Below are 24,519 nucleotides of genomic sequence, written 5' to 3'. Positions count from 1 at the left end.
ATATTGGTTTCTGGTGTAGAATTTAGTGATTCATCACTAAGGTACAACAGCCAGTGCTCAATTTTTTTTTGAGGTCAAAATGTGAAGTCTCAGAGTTTTTTCTTCCTAGATTTTTCTTTTTGCCATCTTTTCCCTTCTTCAGATTCTTCCCGCTTTCTTCTCTTTCTCTATTCATCCCATCAAAGCCAGGAAAAATCTGACCACCAGTCATTGATGCTTATTTGCTGTCTGGGTATATTCATTCTGAGACTAATTTGAATTTCATGGTTGAAATTCAAAATGGTTTGCATTTAAATCCTATTCTTTATTTGTGGGTTTTAAAAGTATCCGTAGGTGAGACTCTGTTAAGGGGAGAGTCTGTGAGACCCTTGAAATCTCATGAAGCAAATAAAACTGAAAGCTCTGAAAAGAAGCTCCAGGCTTCTTTTTCAGTGTAACTTGAAATGGGAGGCCTGACAAATTGATCATTCTCTCTCTCTTTTTTTTTATCTCCCCTCACCCCTCAAGCCTGCTCTTTCGAAGAAACTGTTCAAGCTAGAGCCCAGTTCCAGAACGTTGGAGGATGCCAACTACCTACTCCCTTCTGGATTAGTGGGTTCTACCATCTGTCTTACCACAGGTGTGCCTATTTGAATATCATCTCCCTACCATGCCTCTTGCTCCTTTTTTGTTTAATCATCAGTGGGCCTCTTCTTACACCCAGTCTTTGCCAGGCTAGATTTGAAGTTTCTGATAAAAGTGCATTAGAACATTGCTTCATACAACTTTTGTTGCTCTCTTTTGCTGCTCATACTGATTTGCATTATAGTTATATTTATGCCCCTTGTTTCTTCTGCTGGATTTTCTCCTTAAGAAAACTACATTTTTGTATTTGACACAACAATTAGAAACAGATCTTTACCACTTTACAATTACTTAAATGTATGAACAGAAAAAGTACTTGATAAATATCAGAAACTTTCTATATTCCTAGTGTTTGCTGGTAAATGTTTAACAACAAGCTCTCTGAAAAAAGGATATATATATATATATGTTTATTGTAAAGTTATTGACATGAAGGATGTATAGCACACAATTTATAAATAATAATAAAATACTATTCTTTACTGTGTATTTCATATAGCCATATTCTGATTCTCAGAATTCTTTCATTTACTTTTATCAAACTCTTACAACCATAGCTGCTCTCTGGTTGCCATTAATGAACAGGTGTGGTTACAACATGATGTCAGTTGATACGTTCATATACCTTAACAAGTAAGACAGAAAAAAAACCTAAAGACCAATGTCAGAATTCACTTGTTTTCAATAGTGTGACTTCTTTACTGAATCAGATAGTAATTTAAAAATGCTGAAAAAATATTTCTCCATTTTTTTTGTGCTATTCACAACATGGTATGACATGATGCACTTCTAAGTTGAATCTGCATTATTAACATTAACTCCACAATGTTTTAAGATCTATCATTAAAACAACAAATCAAGACCCGATTTATAGTGTTTCTAAAAATAAAAAGAAATAATATCTCTTCTTCTATTTAGGTACCCTGTTGGAGATAAATGATACTCATCAGTAGTAGCATAACTTTGACTTTGCTTGTTGAAAGTAGTTATTCTTGGCATCTTTTTTTTATTGTTTAGGTTCATAGTCAGTTTAGCCAACCATTCCTTTTTTGTTTATAGGTTGTTCATGTAAACAAAAGGTGAATCTTTCTAGAGGGAGAGATAATCAGAGATTTGGCCCTGAGTTAGTTGCAGAACTTAGGAAATCACTTTTCCCTTTCTGGGCCTCTGACTTCTCAAGCACAGATGAGATTGAATGAGATGAAACTGATGATCGCTAGGGTTTCCTGCAGATTCTGTGATTCTTGATGATGGTAGATTATTGTTTTTACATACTGGCTGCTTCTTCCTATGAAAAGTTGAAAACTCACCATCCTGTGATGTCAAGCTCAACCATGTGACCAGTAGTACCCTTCCTGTGGAAAGATTACATGCTCGGTGATACCAAGCATCACTAGGCAACATGAGTTGGTCAATGGGACAAAAATAGAAGTTATGCATGCCTTTGCTGATCAGAAGCTCTAAGAGCCATCCTAGGTTCTGCTGTCTCCCTTTTCCCTCTTCCACAACAATGACAAAGCTCCACATAAAGACTGCATCTCTCCCTGGATATTGAAGGAGAGAGAATGAGGAGCACACAGTCAACCCCCAAATGACATGTAAAATGTCTTTGTTGTAAGCCCCTGAGAGACTGAGATTTTTGTTCTTATAGCATTAACTATCAAGAGATAGTTTATAAACTCATCAATAATTGAATGTCAGTTCATACTTAAAATAACTTCCAATTAAAATTTAATATAAATGAAAAAAGGTAATAAATATATGCATATATTTATGTCTTAGTACATATATGCATCCTCAGCCATCACCCTTCAATCTCATTTCCCCCAGTCCTTCTCTTCCCTTCAGGATCTCCTACCTTCATTAAAAGATATATATATATATATATGTGTGTGTGTGTGTGTGTGTGTGTGTGTATACACATATATATATTCTTTTAATTTAAAAATTTAAAAATTATGTAATTTAAAAATTACATAACTAAGGAGTTTACATTGAATTCTAATATAGATACTATATTACTGTATATGTTATTATATATAAATATTCTATATATCTACTCAGAATAGTCCTTGTAATTTCTACCTTGAATCCTTGAATGGTTCTTCCAAGTAAAAATGAATATTTTTTAAAAACAATTCTTCATCATTAAGGCATTACTCATCTACCCTAAATTACAGTGTTCCTTAGCAATTCATCATTTCCAAATATTAATTCAAGAGCAGGAGTTCTCCTGAAGTAATGTGATTTCTTGATTCTCTATTTGTTGTAATTTTAAAGTTGATTAAAGAAGCCAAAAACTCTCCAAGCTTACCAATGCTTCATTTGTGGCACAAAAATGTTGACTCATTTTCCTCTTTACTCCCATAGCAAAGGGAACCTGAAAGCAAAGTCTTATGTCTACGGCAATGACTTATCTGCATGAACTTGTATCTTCAATACCATCAAGGTAATGTTTTCCAGCAGTTTCACTACCTTATGTACCTTTCCTTTGTGTGCTCATTAACTCTATTTTGGGAACCAATAATGTCTTTTTTTAAAAAAAAATTATTTATTTGACAAGAGAGAGAGGGAGCACAGGCAGACAGAGAGGCAGTTAGAGGGGGAGGGGAAGCAGGCTCCCCACCAAGCAGAGAGCCCCATGCGGGGCTTGATCCCGGCACTCTGAGATCATGACCTGAGCTGAAGGCAGCTGCCCAACCGACTGAGCCAACTAGGCGCCCCCCAATAATGTCTTTAATACGCTTCTGTATGGCAGCTACATGAAACTGAGAGACTTGCAATATTTTACATTCATGTTTAACTTATGACATTCTCTCAGAACCAGTGATTTTCTGCTTCTGTGTTCAAGGCAAGATATTCCTTAATGATGATCACATACAACTGACTTGGTTTTTATGGTTTTATTGAGATCAATTCACATGCTATATGAATATGCCATTTCAACTACGCTTTTCAATGGCCTTTAGTATATTCAGAGTTATGGATCCATTATTGCAGTCAATGTTAGAACATTTTCATTATCTTGAAAAAAAATCTGTATCCCTTTAGCTGTCACCCCTCGATCTCTTCATCTTCCCCAGACCTAGACAGCTATTAATGTGCTCTCTGTTTCTATCAATTTATCAATTCCTGGCAACTCTTATAAAGGTAATCTGCAATATGTGGTCCTTTGTGGCAATTTTGGTGTCGTATCTAAGCAATCATTGCCTAATACATGATCACGAAGATTTATGCCTAAGTTTTCTCCTAAAAGTTTAACAATTTTTACTCTTCCATCAAGGTCTTTGAACATTTTGAGTCAATTTTTGTGTACAGTGTGAGGTAAGGGTTCTATCTTAATATTTTGCATGTGGCTTTTTAGCAGACCCCACTGAGTGGTCACAGGACTCTTGTCTAAAATGTGTTAACCATATGTGGGTTTATTTCTGAATTCTCAATTCTATTATGTTAATATGTTATGTTAATTTATATGTCTATCTTTATGCCAGTACCACATTATCCTGATTACTGTAGTTTTGCAGTAAGTTTTGAATGATCATCTAGCTTCCAAATTTTTGGAAGTGTTGACATTTACACATAATTTGATTATCTTTTGTACTTAAAGGGTTGATTATGTTTATGATTTGGGCATTTATGGTTAGAGTCAATAAATCATAATGGTTATGAGCATAGGTATATAGAGTCAGAGGAACCTGGATTTGAACTGACTGTAGTATATCCTAGATGTGTGAACTTGCATAAACCTCTCTTCAATTTTTCACATGAAAGTGAGAACAGTAATACATTCATGGACTTCTGTGAAGATTAAATGAATTAATATATGGAAAGTACTCAGTAAAGATAGTTTTTATTTTCTTGGACAGATGTTAATTTGCATTACATGTTCATCATGCATGTACAGCAGCAATATATTGGCTTATCTTTTGATTAAGAAATGGCAATAAACTCCCAGGTTTGGGGAACTCATTTTTAATAAATATGAGAAAAAAAATGAAGCTAGAATAGGAGAAAAATAAAGTAAAATGGCCTGTGGAGAAGTGTGGGGAGGAGGAGGCAAATTGAATCCATGCATTCCTTCTCCAGGAATTTAAGGAAACTCTTTCTCCAATAATTCTTTTAAAATAGTTTAAATAGTTGGTCTGCCTGCAAGGGCTTGCAGCCTCTTTTGCAGACATCAAGGAATGTACTTTCAAACAATCTCTTGGAATCCCTTTTCAGAACTTATTATTGAATATGGGCCTTTACGAAAGAGAGCAGGGCAGGATTTTACTCAACCTACCTCAGTTCCTACATTATAATTCCCATTGTATTTTTAAACACAAGTTTTTAAAGACCCATATATTTGTAGAAAACAATAGCAGGAGTTTAAAGCACAAAGGCTAAGCATTTGCTGGCATGTAGCAACTAATCTACTAAATTCAAGCATTAGCGTCATCACTGTATTGAAAAGGTCCTGGGCTCTGTTGTACTTGTGAGGACATTTGTTAACAATTTTCTTTTACAAGTTACAAGACACTTCAATAGCCTCATCCACAAGTAGCTCAAGTGAAAAGAAAGCATGTTGGGGGATTGTGAACGGTCAATGATGCAACACGAGGTGGCACTCTTGTCCCATCGAGTTCTGTAAAGCAGTGCATTAGACAAAGGACACACAACTTCCAAAGACGCGGTTGGCCTGAGTGCGTTTGGAAGTCTGCCTGATTGAACAGTCAACCAACATAAAGCCATAAATGGGCTTGAGAAAGTAGACTAATAAAGTAGGGCAGAGGGTCACTTAGTATGGTGACAGGTTAAGTAATAGGAGACCTAGTGTCTGGACAGTGCTTTATAATATACTTATTAGTTACCTTTATTACGCATTTTCATCCTTTTAACAATCATCTTTTCACTGCTGCTCTATATGCATACTTAAAACAAATATTAGATAATGACACTTCGAGGTAGAAGGAATGGTTCCTCATAGTATTTGGGATAAAATTCCACATTGTTTCCAATCTTTACTCTTTCTTCATTACTGAAATGTCTTAAGTTTCTGCTCTCCTGTCTCTGGGATTTTGTTATTATTCTACCTAAACATGTTTTTGCTTTTTCACCTTCATGGATGATTCCTGCTCCTACCTCAACAAAGGTATCACTTCCTCCTAGAAGACTTCATTGACCACCTCAAGTGAACAGGAATGTGAGGATGAAGTTAACATACCTAACGTACCTAACAGAGTATAGATACCTAATAAATGGTACCTGTTGTGCTGCTACAGGTCCAATAATTTAATTTTATTCACATACCAATAATTTTTATTTATTTATTCATAAGCGTGTACTACTTTCTGGGTTTATTTTTAGGTCTGTTATGTTTTTATTGTTAGATAATGAGCAGAATTCAATATGCAAGTGTAATATGGCATTTTCTACTTTGTTTTCAGTGTTCTTCCTGTTCATTCAATACATGCTTTCTCAGTTCCTACGTACAAGGTGTTGTTCTAAACACTGAGATTATAAGATTTAAAAATGGATAGCATAATAGAGAAGCTTATTGCTTAGTGATCTTTAATATTTTATTGTTCTTTAAAATTTCAAAATTAAATTGCATCATTATTATGATGGTATACTTATAATAATGATTTTTTTCCCCTGGATTATAACTTACAGATTTTTTCCCAGTATTTTCTAATTAGAGTTATAGTTTCTAATAGCTCATGTTAATAACACCCAAATGCATTAACCTTTGGTCACAGTGATTCTCTTAACACTTTTCTGCTAATTAATGCTGCCTCAGAATAGACTATTCATAGTCATTATTATATCTTTTGAATAAAAAAACCTCCCCAAACCCATTAGAGGACCCTAATGTCAACCATAAAATCTGTCCCCTTTTCAAGATATTGTGCAATATTATGAGCCAAGACCCTTGAATAGTCAGGATTCTTGCCAGGAAGAATCAGAAGGCACCTCAAAGTAGGCAGTTGGAGAGGAGGACTGCTGTAAGGGTGTGGGCAGAGTTTAGAAAACATACTCTTCCTTGGTTAGCAACATGGTAGTGGGGACAATACTCCTCTAAGGCCTCAAGAAGTTAAAGAAGGGAGCACACACTGGGACCCAAAAAGGTGAGCTATGGGAGGGGGGTGCTGTCTTACCAGAGCTGAACTTTCTTATTTTATTTATTTATTTATTTTTAGAGCTGAACTTCCAATGGGGAGATGCAGCTAGTCTATGGTGACCAGTGGGGAGGGAGCCTGGGAAATTTATAACCTCATTCTCCTACCTATCCCAGTCTGCCCCCAGGGTTTCCTATTGACAGAAAGCCCTGGCAGCTGGAGGATCCCAGACTCGATGCCGTTCACACAGGCCAGCGGCCTCTGCCAGAGATCAGGGTGGAGAAAGGCGTCGCACAGACCTGGAGGAGCAGGTGGAAGGAACTCAGCACAGACCTTGTTCAGAAACGGGGAAAGGCTGTGATTCATATTTTTGAAACTCAAAGAAATATGAATTTATCCTTGCACTTTGTTGTCTTGTCTAGAAGTCTGTCCCTGCTTTCATGAAAGAAAAGCCTCTCCTCTCTACTTCTTCCATCCATAATTCATTCCATCAACATTCATCTGTCCTTCTTTGAGCAGGTTTTGGGGGCCCAGAAATAAACACAGTGTTCAATCTCAAAGGTCACCATCAGGTGGGGCATAAGAGAATAAACAAACCTTTATCTTATAGAGCACTGTAAGCAATAATGAACTAGAGGAAAGCACAGGAGGAGTATGAGCTCACAGACATGGTGACTATCCCATTACAGGTTATCTGGGAAGGCTTCCTGGAGGAGGTTATTTGGGCAAACTCCTTGGTCAAGTTTAATTATTTAGGTTCTCTTTTTTCCTTCATATTAATTTAACTCTTGTTTAACCCTTCAAAGAGCTATACTCAGTTATTTGGCTATGAGGGTTTTTTTTTTCTTGCTTCTTTTCCAATTTTAGCCTCTTAGTTCTTAATTATGCTTTACTAGTTGCTTGAAATGGAGATCAGCAATTTATACAATACAAATCTCTGGCACTATTTTTGTCATCTTTCACTTGCAATACCACTGTGATCTTATTTTATTTGACTAATTTTACTGGGGAAATTTTTAGTGTTTTTAGAATTGCTTAATTAGGAGCTGGGCTAAAGACATTCTACGTAGGTGGGACCTACTTATGCAAGTAATCAGGGAACTAGGGTAAAAGGGAGTATTCTATCTTCACTGGACATGTTTGTGCATGCAGCTAAATTTTAATACTCTCATAAACCACTCACTGTGAATAAATTTTGGGGAACATTTCTGAATCTGTCTTTGGATAAAATACAAAGTCTGGATTACTATGTCAAATGGTATGAACATTCTTATGGTTCTTGAGACATATTGCCACACTGCCTTCAGGAACGTTGTACATTATTGTACACAAATGTCACATGCTTTCGCTATTACTGTGAATAACATATTTTTGATACTTTCCAATTTTTGTTTGCTCCTTCCTGTTAGGCTGACTGTTCAGGTCAGTTTCACTATAGCCATTTTCACAGACAACAACAGTTGATTCCAGTTTCCATTTTTTCTTTTTCCCCTGTTTTTAAAAAAATTAAATTCAATTAATTAACATACAATGTATTATTGGTTTCAGAGGTACAGGTCTGTGATTCATCAGTCTTATATGATGTCCAGTGCTCATTCCATCACGTGCCCTCCGTAACGCCCATCACCCAGTTCCCCCATCCTTCCACCCTCTCCCCTCCAGCAACCCTCCGTTTGTTTCCTATGATTAAGAGTCTCTTACGGTTTGTCTCTTTCTCTGGTTTTGTCTTATTTTATGTCTATGCCCATACCACCCTGAAAGTGCCAGATCTTATCTGATCTCAGAAGCTAAGCAGAGTCGGGCCTGCTTTGTACTTGGATGGGAGACCATCTTTGCTTATTTCCAGGACCAGCCTTACTGCGCTGCTGCAGAAGCGGGAGCAGCCACGGTGGTGCCCTCTCCTTAGACGTGTGGGTCCCAGATTCATTATACTATTCTTCTACTTTGTATATGTTTGAAGTTTCCTATCCCATGTTTGGATGATCTCACATTTTCCCTTTATTTCTAGTCCATTTTCCGCTGGTGTTGGAATTTTGATGATTTATAAGAGTTAACTCACCTGTGCATCGTGCCTGGAGGCAGAAGCCCCTATGATTATTATCATCATTTCATTTCTGTTTGCTCTGCGTGTGTATTTTCCTCTCTTTTTTCTTGACTGGTTGTGTCAGAGGTTGGAAAATCTTATTTATATTTTCAAAGAACCATGTTTTGTGTGTTTATTGAATTTCTGTTTCATTTTGTTTTCTATTCCATCAGTTTCTCCTTCATCCATGTTGTCCCTTTCTTCTATGTGTTCTATGTATTCTTTTATGTCCTCTTCCTGCCTTTTAAACTCCTTCTGCAGCCCCTTCTGACAGACAGGAATTTGCTTGCAAAGGGGAAATGAAATTTCAGAGTCATGGTCCCAGCTTTACAAAACGGGGAACAGAAGAATGGGTTTGGATCGGAGAGAAATCCCATAAGAGCCAACGAATATGATCCAAATGATGTATTTTTGGAATTTCACTTTTCTTTTCCAGGGGAGGAAAATACAGAATCCACCCGGCCCCCCACCACAACCCCCTTTATTCTCTTCCCATCCTCTGTCCCCACCTCCCTCCTGTCTTCCCGTTTCTTCCTTTGTTCTAGTTCTAGACACAGGGGAAATAATAGTGACATAGAGAAGGCCTGGAAAGGTTATGCCATCCAAGTCTTTCCCTGCATACCTGGCATTCTTGTAACACTAGATTTGGGCGAAATTTAATTAAGTGCTCCTGCACTAACAGCACGGTGAACGCTATGAACCAGGTGCTTAAGTCAGATCTGGGTCTGAATCCTGACCCGCTGACTAACTAGGGCTATGGCCTTGGGTAAGTCACCTCCGTTCTCCCAGCCGTATGTCCTTATTTGCTGTGAGGGCTTGAATGAAATAATATCTGTAAAACGTCAGTGCTTGGGCCATGGTGAGTGCTCAGTAAATGCTAGTTTTTTTATTGTAATTTTACATTTTCAACCACTATGGAATATTTTTCCTCTCATATAAAATACTGTACAAATGACTATCATCTACTCATGCCCTGAAGTCCAAAGGTAGAGGAACTTAATGTTTAAAAGCTATCACGGCCATGGAGTGAACTTTATGTGAAAAAGCAAATATTTGGATAAACACCAAGAAAGCCAGAGTGGTTGAAATATTCGCTGGCTGACAACATAATTCGAATTGCTCAATGGTGTACAATAGCAGTGCAAAACACTCTTTTTAGAGATGTGATATCTTTACTTTTAGGTTCTTTCTAAAGTGCCTAATGATTAGGGAAATAAGATATTTTTATATTTTAAGTGTATGGGTTTTGCTTGCCTTGAGAGTTTTTTGATTCCTAGAAACCCAAGAGAAAGGTTTTTTTTAGTGCAGTGGTATTTCTTTTTCTTTTATGTGAGTTATGTTACTTGTAAATTTCTTGCCTTTTAATTTATGTACCACTTAAAATGTATTAGACATTCAAATAATAGTCCTTAAGAAGTGGCAGCAATTCTCCTGGACCCTAAGCTTTTGTTGGAACTGGGTAGCTTTCTTTGTACAAGCCTACATGCTACACTACAAAGACATGTATAATTAGTTCAATTTTCTTCCACAAAAGTGATCTGAGCACTTGAAACAGGCCAAAGAGCCTTGCGGACAGGCTAGCACCCATGTGTGTGCACTGATGGACAAAGACAGCAGAGCATAGCAGTCTAAGCCACATCAGGGAAATCAGTCTAGTGAAGGGGAGACATTCTGAGCAAACACAATTTATAAATAACTAATATACACATTTTTGGTTAATTAAAGCTAATGTTTTTGAAAAATTCCATGTTTTTCTTTCGAGTACTCTGTGGTATTTTCCAACTTTCTCCTTCTTATGTCTTCATCACTAAACTTGCTGTTTTTTCTCTCACAACTTTGATTTACATTAAGCTTGTAGAATTCAGTTAGGCCTGTTGAGGATGGCTGCTAATCAGACACTTTCCCCAATTATCTTTTCAGCTGCCTTTGGATTGTGATTCCCAACCAATAATGTCGAAATAATGATAATGTTCTCTAACTTTGTCTGCCTGCTAGCACTCTAATGTGGGAGAGGCTGATAAGCTTTAGGCTTTACAGATGAGGACTGAGGCCCAAATGGGTTAGAAAACTCATCAAACTGCAGAGCAAATTGGAGCAGATCAGAGATCAGGACTCAGGATCCCTAACTCCCTGTTCTGTCTCCTTTGTATACTCAACAGAATTTTCTCACCACATGAATAGTTGTACAGAGCCTTTCCACATACCCTCGAGTGCAAATAAGAGATTTAAGTATTCTAAAGTGTTTGGTCTTCGTGTCAAAATATATTTGCATCATTTATCTTTTGAAATTTTTCATGGAGTGTGTTTAATAGAAACAAGATTGCCTTAACTTTGTTGTAAAAAGCCACCTGGAGCTCTCAGTATACATTGCATAACTGGGTAAACATTAGAAATAATTTGTAATTTAGCGAGACATTAGATGAAGTGAAAAACAAAGAGACTGGGGAATTACATCAAGAAAGTCCTTAGAATCTATAGTTCTTTTTAAAAAATAATATTTCTCTATGGAAGTACTATAGCTACATTATAGAATCTATGGAAACTTCAATGGGAGAAAAATTCTGACTCAATTCAAGAAATGTTATCATATCACTATTTTGTCTTCTAGTTTATACACACATTTCTTCTATATATCTATTTAAAAAAAATACACTTATACTCACAGAACACACAAAATTTCCATTCTGAATTTCCTTTACTTAATATCATAACATAATGAGCATTATACTTTCAAATGAGAAAATTCAAAAGGGAAAATTGCATTTTCAGAAAATTCTTGTTTAACTGTGAGTCAATTGCAAATTGGTCACTGAGAGGATGACAAAGCTTTAAATGTGAAAGATTTGTAAGTAAGTGACACTTGTTAGGCCCAAGTGAGAAAATTATTACAAAACAGCATTTACTAGTAAAAATGAAATAAAAAGTATTTTTTTCAGTGTAAAGTACTTAACAATGAAAACCATGGGTCTTTGGTGACTCTCCAATTTACCAGGAAAGTTTTCTCTCTTGCATTTTCATGCTCAAAATTTTCATCTTAGCCTAAGGCACCTATTATTTTTTTGAGGACTTTTAGTAGAATTTGGACTTATAGAAAGGATGTAAAGGAAAAGAAAATTAATATTATATCTGGAATTTGTTTTAAATAACCCAGAAGAAAAACATAAATTACAGATGAAACATCAGCACAAAAAGTCGATAATTTCTGAACCTGGATGATGCGTTTATTTTAATACTGCTATAGTGATATACATGTATGGCAATTATTCCAAGTCATGCGAAATGGCTTACCAAGCAACTACACTAGACCCTAAATTACCTTCTAGGATCCCCTTTCATACAGAAGATAAATAATCTATGGGAGGGACCCTGCCAGTAGTTCACCAATACCTCTTTCCCTTAATAATAGACTCCCAAGTACAGCAGGGTAGGCCTAGGTAACAACTACATTTCCAGCCAATCTTGGGACTGGGTTTGTCTATGTAACTACACTCTGGCCAATGGGATGTACGTAAGATATGACTTATGCTTTTTCTAGGTATGCCCTTTAAAAGAAAAGGGGCTACTTCCCTTTAGCTTTTTTCCCCCTCTTCCTATAGCTGGAGGATGGAGAGAGTGGAACAATTATCTTGAGTTCATGGCAAGGAGGGCTACCCTGTCACTCCCAGACTGCTTATATCTTACAGATTGATCTGTAAGCTTTCTTACAGATAGATAAAGTTAATATGTTATTTAAGCCACTGTATTTTGAGGTCCTTTTGTTTTAGAAGATTAGTACTCCAAATAATATTATACATATCTATTTAAAAAAAAGAAAAAAAGAAGCATATTCTAACACTATTCTATATCTTGAGTTTTTTTATTATTAAAAAACCTTAAAAAATATTTTCATATTTCTTTTTTATTATCATATCCAGTGTCTTTGGAAATTCTACACATCCCATTTATTCATCTGATAAGTGTTTATTTGGAGCCCATTGTGTGTTGCTTCCTTAAGTACTTGCTGTGAGTGCATACGAGAGGCATCCAGGCATTCATGTCCCCAGAAACAATCTTCATTCAATGAGGGACAGAGATGACAATTCTGAAGTGTTTTCCATTCAGTCTCTCAAGGACTTTCCAGTGAGACAGGCTCTGAACCTACCCATCCACATCCTTCATTATCTTTCCTTTCTTTCTGGTCTTACTTTCTAGTTTTCTCACTCCGGCTTCAGAGATCACCTTCCAAATAAACATTATATACCCAGTCCTGGTCCCTGAATCTGTTTGGGGGTAAATCAAAGTCAGACAGTTGTCCTGGAGAGTTTATTTCTCAGGAGGAGACTTTTTTATTGTGAGGGAGCAAACCTTGTTAAGTATCTGAAGGAAGAGGAATGAGAAGATCTAAAGGGCCAGAGGTAGAGACCTGCTTGGAAATTTTGAAAAATAGCAAGGAGACAGTCTGGCTGGAGTGAGGCATTTGAGGGGAGAGTGGTAGGTGATGTTTTTGGAGGGTTAGGCTGGCGCTAATCTTTGTGGACTGTGATAAGGGTTTAGGATTTTGTTATACATGTAACAGGAAGTCTTTGGATAGTGTGAGCTGGGTAATGATGTAATATGATTTAAGTTTCCAGAAGATTATTCTGGATATTCTTGTTATATGTAACCTTGAGCACACACTTATCTATATTCCCCATCAAAATAATAAAAAAAATAACAAAAACATAAACTTACAAGGACAAAGAGAACTGGAAAGTAAGTAACATCTCCGAAGAAATATGTAACAAAATTCTGAGATCTGGAAAGTGAACAGAAAAGGTGTAACATTTAACTAGAGAAAGCAGAAACCTAAGAGACACAGGGAGAAAAGCCGTTATAGGTCAAATTGTGCTTTGCAGAAGAAGACCTACTGAAGTGCAAACCTCTATCACCTCGGACTGTGATCTTATTTGGAAATAGGGTCTTTGCAGATTTAACCAAATTAAGGCAAATGAGGTCATTAGTATAGACCCTAATCCAACATGACTCGTGTCCTTATAAAAAGGGGAAATTTGGACACAGAGGCAGGCACATACAAAGGAAAAGAGTTGGGAGAACATACAGGGAGAGTGCCATGTGAAGAAATGGAATGATACATCTGCAAGCCAAAAATGCCTGAGGCTACCAGAAGCTAGGAGAGAACAGTTCTTTCCCTACTGTCTTTGTAGAGAAGCTGGCCCTACTGATGTATTGATTTTAGACTTCTGGCTTTATTCTTGAGACAATACATTCCAGTAGTTTCAAGCCACCTAGTTTTTGATACTTTTTATGGCAGCCCCAGTGAACCAATGTGAAGGTCAATGAAAACCAAGTTAAGGGGCACCTGGGTGGCTCAGTGGGTTAAAGCCTCTGCTTTCGGCTCAGGTCATGCCTGGGACTCGAGCCCCGCATCAGGCTCTCTGCTCAGCAGGGAGCCTGCTTCCCGCCCCCTCTCTGCCTGCCCCTCTGCCTACTTGTGATCTCTGTCTATCAAATACATTTTTTAAAAAAATTCAAAAAATCAAGTTAACACATGCATGGCACAGAATTTAGGCTTTATTATAAATCAGAGAAACTGCTAACTTCAAAGGTGGGTGTGAAAGGTGGTAGCTCTAACTGCAAGATTAAATGAAATTGAAAGGACACTTACCTCTTCAGGTCTCTCTTCTCTATGTATTCAGATGACCACCTTTCCCTTCAGATAGCAGGAGACTGAAGACTTTGTAGAATTGTTGAACCAGAAAATCTCTGGACTCAGGAAAAAGCAAGGATGAGACACTGTACTGAAAGTAGGGAAAACAAATGAAAGTCAGTACTCTAATTAGTGAGATCCCACTGCCCCCCGCTTTGTCCAATGATCTCCAGAGCACTGGCTGCCAAACTTCTATACCTAAATGGGAAACTAAGATATTCCTCTTTGAGGAAATCAGTAGACCTAAGAGTAAAGACCAGCAAAATATCTGGACCTATGATCACACTGCAGCAAAAGCCATAGTCAATAAGTCCCACAAATCCTATAAAAGATTCCAAGTAATATCTTCTGTCTTATTTTAAAACACGTATGAAAAAGCAAAGAATCACTATGCATTGGAGAGGAATCTCTTACATGGGAGATGAGAAAAACAAATGTAATTCAGAGGATGTAGAAAATACTAATAAGAAGAAAAACAAACTATAATTAAACTTACAGAGGTAAGAGAGGATATCACATGAGATAAATCAAGAAACAGACTCTTAATTGTAGAGAATAAACTGATGGCTGGGGTGGGCTGGGGTGGAGGATGGGCTAAACAGGGGATAAGGATTAAGGGTTGCACTTGTCATGATGAGCACCAAGTGATGTGTGGAAGTGCGGAATCACTATATTATACACCTGAAACTAATATAACACTGTATGTTAACTACACTACACTGGGATTAAAATAAAAACTTAAAAAGCCCCCCCCCCCAAAAAAAAGAGGATATCACAAAATCTATGAAATAAGAACAGGTAGCCACAGAAACATGAATGTAAGAACTAAAAATAAATTAAAAACATGATAGAAGAGAAAAAAAAACTCAACCGAATTTGGATTGGAAAACAAAGTTGAGGAAGTTGCCTAAAAATTAAAACAAAAACTACAAAGACATGAAAAATGGGAGAAAAGTAAGAAGAAAGCCAGAAGATTTGTACAAGAAGTTTAATATTCACATTACAAAAATTGCAGAAAGAGAAAAAGGAAAAGAGGAAGTTGTCAATGAAGCAATTTAAGGAAGTTTCTTAGACCTGGAGGACATTAATTGCTATTCTGATCACAATTGTGACCCAACATAATGGTTGAAAAAGACCCATATCAAGATACTTTATGAAATTCTAGAACATTGGTGACAAAGTTTCAAGAGCTCCCAGTAGGGATAGATAAATAATTTGTGCAGCCTTGTGAAAAACCAGAATATGGGGCTCCTTGTTCCAAAGTTATTAAGAATTTCAAGACTGTGATGGCAGGCCATTAAACCAAGTGTGAATCCCTTCTGGAGAACTACATCATCTTTCCAACTCAGGAACTACCAGCCCACATGCCACTGTCCTTAACCTTTATTTTCTCTTTTCAGTGACTGAACTATTCTGGCTCCAGTCTAAAGCCAATTCTTCAACTTGCATGTTGGATCCCATGTCAACTGGCCCATTCAAGAATTTCTTCTTTATTTAGCTCCTTTCTCTGACATCAACAGATTTGCTTTTCTTTTGGATTATTTCCATCAAAATATAAATGTCACCACCATTTTTGAAAGTGACCTTGGCTGTTGGCCCAAGACCTCTTCCAGCTACAGCCTCATTTATCCTTTCCCCTTTATAACAACAACCACACACAAAAAAAAATTGTTTTTACTTACTATTCTTCTCCTACTTCCTCAGCCCTACTCCCACTTCTCTCTTCTATGCTTCGGTCAGGCTGATAGCCACATGACTCCACTGAAACCATCATTGTCAATGTCAACAATGACACTCATCTTATCAAAACCAATGGCCGAATCTGAGACCTCATTTTCCTCAAACTCTGGAGAGAGTATGACATGGTTGATCATTTCTTTATCCTTAAGCTTTTGTTGGATATCACACTTTTCTAATTTTCACCCTACTTCATTGGCCATTTCTTTTTTATTTGGACTGCTCCCTTATATCTGGGCTTGACATAGTCCTATAAATCCAGAGCTCAGTTCTTGGTCTTCTTCTCTGCTACCTGTCAGGAAAGAGGCAAATTAATTGCCTCCCAGTTTTTCCCTGGAAGAGGTTTGACCCATACTTTCCTAGCTGCTGCATGAGAGTTTGACCTCTAGTCAGCCTGTATCTGGTTGCTTGATGAGATCGTCCTACTATCCTGAAAGAGCAGGTAGGCACTTCTCCCACCTTCTCCCTTGGCTCACTCCAGTGATTAAACCAATTCACCAACTTCTTCCTGGAAGGAGTCTGTCTACATAACTACTGCCCCAACTCTATGGCTGCCATCAGAGGAAAGGGTTGCAGAATAATTTAGCTCGGGTAGCCAATGCAGCTTCACACTCACAAGTCCCACAGGACCCAAGAATCAAATAAGCAGTTTCTCAGTGGGCATGCAAGAATTTTCTGTGAGAGTATGTTCATGAAAGGGAAGAATTAGTATTGTTAAAAATGTCCATATTACCTAAAGTAATTTACAGATTCAGTGCAATTCCTAACCAAATTTCAATGGCACTTTTCACGGAAATAGAAAAAACAATCCTAAAACTTGTATGTAACCACAAAAGATCTCGAATAACTAAAGCAATCTGGAATAAGAACAAACCTAGAGGCATCACACTTCCTGATTTTAACTATATTACAAAGCTGTAGTTATCAAAACAGTATGATATTGGCATTAAGAATAGACACAGGGATCAATGGAACAGAATAGACAGCCCAGAAATAAACCCACGCATGTATGGTTAATATTAATTTACAGTTAAAGAGCTAAGGATATACGATGGGGGAAAGGACAGCTTCTTCAATAAATGATGCTGGAAAAATTGGATAGCCACTTCTAGGAAACAGGTTAGAACCCTGTCTTACACCATACACAAAATTTAACCCAGAATGGATTAAAGACTTGAATATAGGACTCCAAACTTAGAATTCTCAGAAGAAAACACAGGGGATAAGCCTCTTGATATTGGTTTTGGCAATGAGGTTTTGGATTTGACAACAAAAGCAAAAAGAAACAAGTAGAATAAATCAAACTAAAAAGCCTCTGTATAGTAAAGGAAAGGCAACCTGTGGAATGAGATGAAATTCTTGCAAAACACACATCGTATAAGAGGTTAATATCCAAAATACAGAAGGAACCCATTGAACTAAATAGCAAAGACCAAATCAAAACAAACCAAAAGCAAACAAAAACGACCCAAATAACTCAGTTTAAAATGGGCAAAGGACCTGGATATACATTTTTCCAAGAAGACATACAGATGACCAAAGATGCGCAAAAAATGTGCTCAAAATCACTGATCACGAGGGAAAAGCAAATAAAAACCATAGGGAGAAATCACTTCACATGTGTTAGGGCAGCTATTATAGAAAACGATGAGATAAGTACTGGCAAGGATGTTGCAATAAGGGAACCACTGTACACTGTTGGTGGAAAGGTAAACTGGTGCAGCCACTAAAGTGTAGATGTTTTTCAAGAAATTAAAGAAAGAAAAACTGCATGATCCAGCAGTCCAAGTTCTGGGTATATACCCAAAGGAAATGAAATCATTATCATATATCAACAATAAACAAACTATGAAAAAAGCCCAAATGTCCATTGACTGATAAGTACATAAAGAAGATGTGGTATAGATACAAAATGGAATATTACTCAGCCATTGAAAAGAATGAAATCTTGCCGTTTGAAATGACATGGATGGAGCTAGAGGGAATTATGCTCAGCAAAATAAGTCAGAGAAAGTCAAATACCATACAATCTGATTCATATGTGGAACTTAAGAAACAAAACAGATGAACATATCGGAGTTTTAAAAAGAGAGAGAGAGAAAGGGAAGCAAACCATGAAAGACTCTTTTATTTTGTAGTTTATTTATTTATTTATTTTAATTTTTTTTTCAAATTTTCAGCATAACAGTATTCATTGTTTTTGTACCACTCCCAGTGCTCCATGCAATCCGTGCCCTCTCTAATACCCACCACCTGGTTCCCCCAACCTCCCACCCCCCCACCACTTCAAACCCCTCAGATTGTTTTTCAGAGTCCATAGTCTCTCATGGTTCACCTCCCCTTCCAATTTCCCCCAACTCCCTTCTCCTAACTCCCCATGTCCTCCATGCTATTTGTTATGCTCCACAAATAAGTGAAACCATTTGATAATTGACTCTCTCTGCTTGACTTATTTCACTCAGCAGAATCTCTTCCAGTCCCGTCCATGTTGCTACAAAAGTTGGGTATTCATCCTTTCTGATGGAGGCATCATACTCCATAGTGTATATGGACCACATTTTCCTTATCCATTTGTCCGCTGAAGGACATCTTGGTTCTTTCCACAGTTTGGCGACCATGACCATTGCTGCTATAAACATTGGGGTACAGATGGCTCTTCTTTTCACTACATCTGTATATTTGGGGTAAATACCCAGTAGTGCAATTGCAGGGTCATAGGGAAGCTCTATTTTTAATTTCTTGAGGAATCTCCACACTGTTCTCCAAAGTGGCTGCTTGACTTAATAATAGAGAATAAACTGAGGGTTGCTGGAAGGGAGGTGAGTGGGGATGGGCTAAATGCATGATCTGTGTTAAAGAGGGCACTTGTGATAAGCACTGGGTATTGTATGTTGTATGATGAATCACAGAATTCTACTCCTGAAACTAATATTACACTATATGTTAACTAATTAGAATTTAAATAAAAATTTGAAACAACAAAGGCACATTAAACAATAGATATCTTTTTTTTTAAGATTTTATTTATTTATTTGACAGAGAGAGATCATAAGTAGACGGAGAGAGAGGCAGGCAGAGAGAGAGAGAGAGGGAAGCAGGCTCCCTGCTGAGCAGAGAGCCCAATGTGGGACTCCATCCCAGGACCCTGAGATCATGACCTGAGCCGAAGGCAGCGGCTTAACCCACTGAGCCACCCAGGCGCCCAAACAATAGGTATCTTGAAGAGCTATCTATATTTCAATATTCACTGCATCATTATTTACAATAGCAAAGACATAAATAAATATCCACTGGTGGATGAATGGATGAAGAAAATGTGATATATATAAATGCAAACAGAAATATAATAATAATAAAATATATGCATACTCTTATTCAGCCTTAAAAAGGAAGAAATTCCTGCCATTTTCTGTAAAATGGATAAACCTGGAGGGCATTATGTTAAGTGAAATAAGACAGGCAGAGAAAGACAAACACTGCCTGGTATCACTTATAAGTGAAATCTTAAAAACAAAAAAACAAAGAAGCAAACAAAAATAGCCCCCAAAGTGGAATTCATAGAAACAGTGAAATAGTGGTTGCTAGTGCCAGATGGGGGTGTGTGTGGGGAAAATGAGGAAAGATTGGTAAAGGAGTACAAACTTGGAGTTTTAAGCTGAATCAATCTGGAGGATCTACCGTATAGCATGATGACTATAATACTGACGACAGTTGATAATATTATATTGTATAATTTAAATTGGCTAAGAGAATAAATCTTGGGCATTCTCACCAATACAAGAAAAAAAATAACTATATGAGGTGATGGACGTATTAACTTTTTGCAGGAATCTTTTGCAATGTATACACATATCAAATCATCACATTATACCTTTAAAGTATATCATCATTTTGTTAATTATAACTTGATAAAGTTGGAGAAAAAGAAAAGTAGTTGCAAATGCCAATAATTGAAAATAAAACAAAATGGGGGTGCCTGGGTGTCTTGGTCACTTAAGCCACTTGATTTAGGCTCAGATCATGAAGGTTTAAGATTTGATCTCTCCCTCTCCCTCTGCCCAACCCCCCATCTCTCTCTTTTTCTGTAAAAGAAAATAAATAAATAAATAAAACAAAAAGCAAAAGGAAAAATAAAATAGTTTTCAGTTTCAAAGTAAATATCTTCCATAGGAATAGCAATAATTTTATTTCATAGCTTTATCACCAATAATATTTAATAATTGTTTACATTATTTATAATAAATGCTATATAAGAATCAACCAAGTTTACAGTGACTGATAAAACTATGATACCCTCAAAATGCTACCTGCTAATCATTCATGGTCTTTGCACATGTGTTTATTATAATTTGAGACAACTATGCAACAGGCCAATATACCTAAAGATTGATTGACATTTACTTGAGCATGGCATGTGCATCTCTAAGTATTAATTTTTGTCTACTTTCCTCTCAGATAATGTGAACCAAGGCTCACAAAATTTTTTTGCTCATAACTAAGGGTATTTTCCCTTCTGCCAGTACACTATTATTGGGGGGGGAGGGGAGTGAGGTGCAGAATATAGAAAAATCTGGGTAATTAAAGAGTAAATTTCCTTATCTTTAGGAGAAGAAATGCAGCCGGAGAAGAGGAAAGAGAAGGAATCATACACACTACTCACTCCCATCAACCAGCCAAAACGAGATCCTTGACTACACATTCCAGCATCAGGAAGCTGCACAGAGGTTGGGTGAGCTTTATCTTGTTCTTATTAAAATCACTAGATCTGTTCTCCACATTTGTCCAGTTTGGAATGACATCCTCTGTACTTTAAGGTTCCATTCAGCCTCCAATCAGATAATCTTCTGCCTGAAAGTGACCCAGGTCACTTACAGTACACACAGCCTCAAAAAGGGTGAAGATTTTAGCCATCTTTGGGAGTGATGAGGGCTTGAAGCCATATCTTCTTGGCCCAGGAGGGACTAGGTAGAGTCAGTTTGAAATTGCCTGCTTAGCTGGGAGAACAGAAGAGAGAATAAATCCTTTACATAGAGTTTTATATACAACTATATGTTCAATTCTGAATTTTAGAAAAATACTATTACAAAGTTGCAACCTTCCTAAGCATTGATGTTTTCAAGAAGTTCAAATAGACGCAAAGCGAAGATTTTTCCTCGACTTGTATAAAAATGAGCTTCCTTGCCATGAAAGTTAATTGATCATTGTCTCCAAAGTCTCCAATATATGGACATAAAACATGTTTACATAGATATGCTTATATATGAATTTCTATATATGTAAAACTGTATATAGTTTAAAAGAAGTGAGCCAAGTCAAGTATTTGCAAAATGAAACACCCCAGTGTTCCGTAGAACAGAGTTTGAAAAATTACAGTTCTGGGTAGTGGTTCTACAGGGTTGAATCAGAGGTGGTATCTGCCTGAGAAAATGACACAGTCCTAGAGAGCCGCTCAATACAGTGCCTGTCCGTATAGCATGATGGCTAGTTCCCAACGAGAGTGAAAAGGTGCAGTTTCTGTTTTGTTTTTCCTCTCTCTTACAACATCATTTTTACCATCCTACAGTGCTTATAAAATTTAAAAAAATATATGTGCCGTGACTGAGATTTAATGTTGGGTTTGAAAACTTCAAAGACAGAAGTAATTTCTGAAAATTCTTCCTGAAATTTCTCATACTCCCCAGTTACTATAACCAGGGTTATAAAAGGGCAATGTGTGGACCAAGCCCACCAGCAGCTTTTGTCAAAAGTAGGAGACCAGAATTTTTTTTCTGTTAATCATATGAGGAGATATCCAAAATATGTGATTTCAGACATCACCCATACTTCCCTAGGATTACTGTGATGGTGGAGGAAAATTTGCCAGTTCTTAGATTTGTAAAATACTACTTTATGACAAATGTTGATTTAATTTTAATTTCAATCTTCTTTTTGTCTTAAATATTTGGTCAATTTTAGTTTCAGATTTTTTGAATGGAGAATACATTAATACAATTCAAGATTTTAGAATGTTATAAATGAGTGTTCAATAAAAAGTGCCCATTCCATAGCTGTTCCATAGTCATCCAGTTCCTCCCCAAGGAGTCAGTGTTACCATTTTGTTGCATATCCTTCCACAAATTGTTTTATCTCGAACTAGTCAGTATTTATAAGTATGTCCCTCCCAATATGCCTCCCCTTTTAACCTAAGTGGTAGAATGTTACACACTGCTCTTATTTTATATATATCTCCCCTTTTTAATATCTGTCCTTATTTTATTTTATCACACATATTTTTTTCTGAATGATATACCTTAGATATTACTTCATATATATATATATTTTTAACTTTTTATTTTTTATAAACATATATTTTTATCCCCAGGGGTACAGGTCTGTGAATCACCAGGTTTACACACTTCACAGCACTCACCAAAGCACATACCCTCCCCAATGTCCATAATCCCACCCCCTTCTCTCAAACCCCCTCCCCCCAGCAACCCTTAGTTTGTTTTGTGAGATTAAGAGTCACTTATGGTTTGTCTCCCTCCCAATCCCATCTTGTTTCATTTATTCTTCTCCTACCCACTTAAGCCTCCATGTTGCATCACCACTTCCTCATATCAGGGAGATCATATGATAGTTGTCTTAAGGATTTTCTTCTTCTTTCTTTTACAGGGCATAATATTCCATTGAATGGATGCACTGTTACCTTTAGATATGGACAATCATTTTAAAATCAGGAATAAATCATTATTAGTGTAAATATTGTTGGGAAATATGATTTACCAAGAGATGTCTTATCACCCATTGATGACTTTAAGCCATGAAAAATTGAGACCTATTCCTTAAAATGGTACTGGGATCATCCATGTGTTACTTTAGTTTACATTTATCTAGAGGCTTCAGAATGGCAAATTCTGTTGGTTATTTCCATTTATACTCTCCTGTGTGGCCAGGTTTTTAAAAACCCCATTGAATATCAACGTAGAAGTAAATAAAGGGTCAGACAGAGAAAATTCTCTCCATGCAAGTGAAAATAGGGAAAGTTAATTTTTGGTATCGTATATTTTAGTCATACAAAAAAGAAAGTCAGTAATTCTTATAGCTTGCCTAGAAGTAAATACCAAAAGTCTGTTTGAAATAAAGGAGATATGGCATTTTGTGCAGAGTGAAGAGGAAAATATTGGGAATAAGAGAAGGAAAAGCAGAAGAAAGGGATGTCTGTCCCAGGTGCTTTTCTTCTTCCTTCCTTTTTTTTTTTTTTTTGGTGTTCAGAATCAGGTGGTGGAGGGTGGAGGTGAATGAGTGAGCTCTACCTGGAGGTACTATGTGACCTCTAACCCTGTGGTTAGTATTTCATGACCAGAGTCAATAGGCTATCTGTAGAAGTAGTAAAATTTTGTGGTCGAACACATAGTGGACAAACATGTGTGGGTGAGTTCTCTGCAGTAAGACACATTGTGAATGTTCTCGATTATTTTTGTGACATTGGACTTAGTAACTAAACTATTGCCAAAGGGACTATTACTCTCTAATAGTTTGAGCTACTCTGCTTGAGACCTGCCCAGAACAACATGTTCTTATCACAAGGCAGTTCAAGAAGGTCAGATGATGATCAAAATGATGGTGACTGTTCGGAACGCCATTTCTTTTTGGTTTGGAACTAACTTAAAGGAGTGATTAGGACTTAGCTTCCCAAATGTTTTTTTTGCAGATTTTTTTTTTCTTAGTCTTTTCTCTAGTATTCCTGAATTTAATTGTCCTATTCCATGAGATTCTACAGTGTGTTATCCACACAGGGCAAAAAAATGCTAAATTCAACCTTTGTACTTAGGATAAAGCTCTGTGAAGGCCATATTTGGCTACACTCAGGTACAGTAACAGATGAATTCACCAAATAGCATTGTCCTATCCCAACTTCAGACCCACGAAATAGGCATGTAAAATGTAATAATGAACAAAACAATGTTGTAGATCACAGCAAAATATCTTTCTGTCACTGTGCTATTGTGTTAATCTCTGCTCACAAGGGCTTCATGGTTGGCCAGGAGAACACTATCTTCTTTCTAAGAGTTCCAAATGGGAAGCAGGAGAAACTGTTTGGGGGTTTCTCCTCAACTTATTTGTGTTTCTACCTTTATCTTATTACCCTTGATGGGGAAAGGTTCTCTGAGTGACATTAGTCATGTATTAATCCTAATTTCATTCCTTTCGAATTTTCCTTTTGCTCCTTCTAGTCTCCCGCTGGAAAGCTGCTCCACATTTTATTGTTGGATAGAATGGAACGTCCCTTATTCACACTCAAGAGTTCT

At 36.9% G+C, this 24,519-nt stretch overlaps 1 long non-coding RNA gene across 1 annotated transcript; it reads left to right on the top strand.

Moving 5' to 3' along the window:
* The first annotated feature begins 515 nt into the window (after positions 1-515).
* LOC309863219 lies at positions 516-20,951 on the top strand. The gene is made up of 3 exons (XR_014310933.1): positions 516-619; positions 2,995-3,073; positions 20,834-20,951. It is a non-coding gene; the product is annotated as an uncharacterized lncRNA (long non-coding RNA).
* The last annotated feature ends 3,568 nt before the right edge of the window (positions 20,952-24,519 follow it).

Source organism: Mustela nivalis (genome assembly GCF_964662115.1).
Source record: "Mustela nivalis genome assembly, chromosome: 4".
Classification (NCBI taxonomy): domain Eukaryota; kingdom Metazoa; phylum Chordata; class Mammalia; order Carnivora; family Mustelidae; genus Mustela; species Mustela nivalis.
This window is presented reverse-complemented; position numbering and strand designations above follow the sequence as displayed.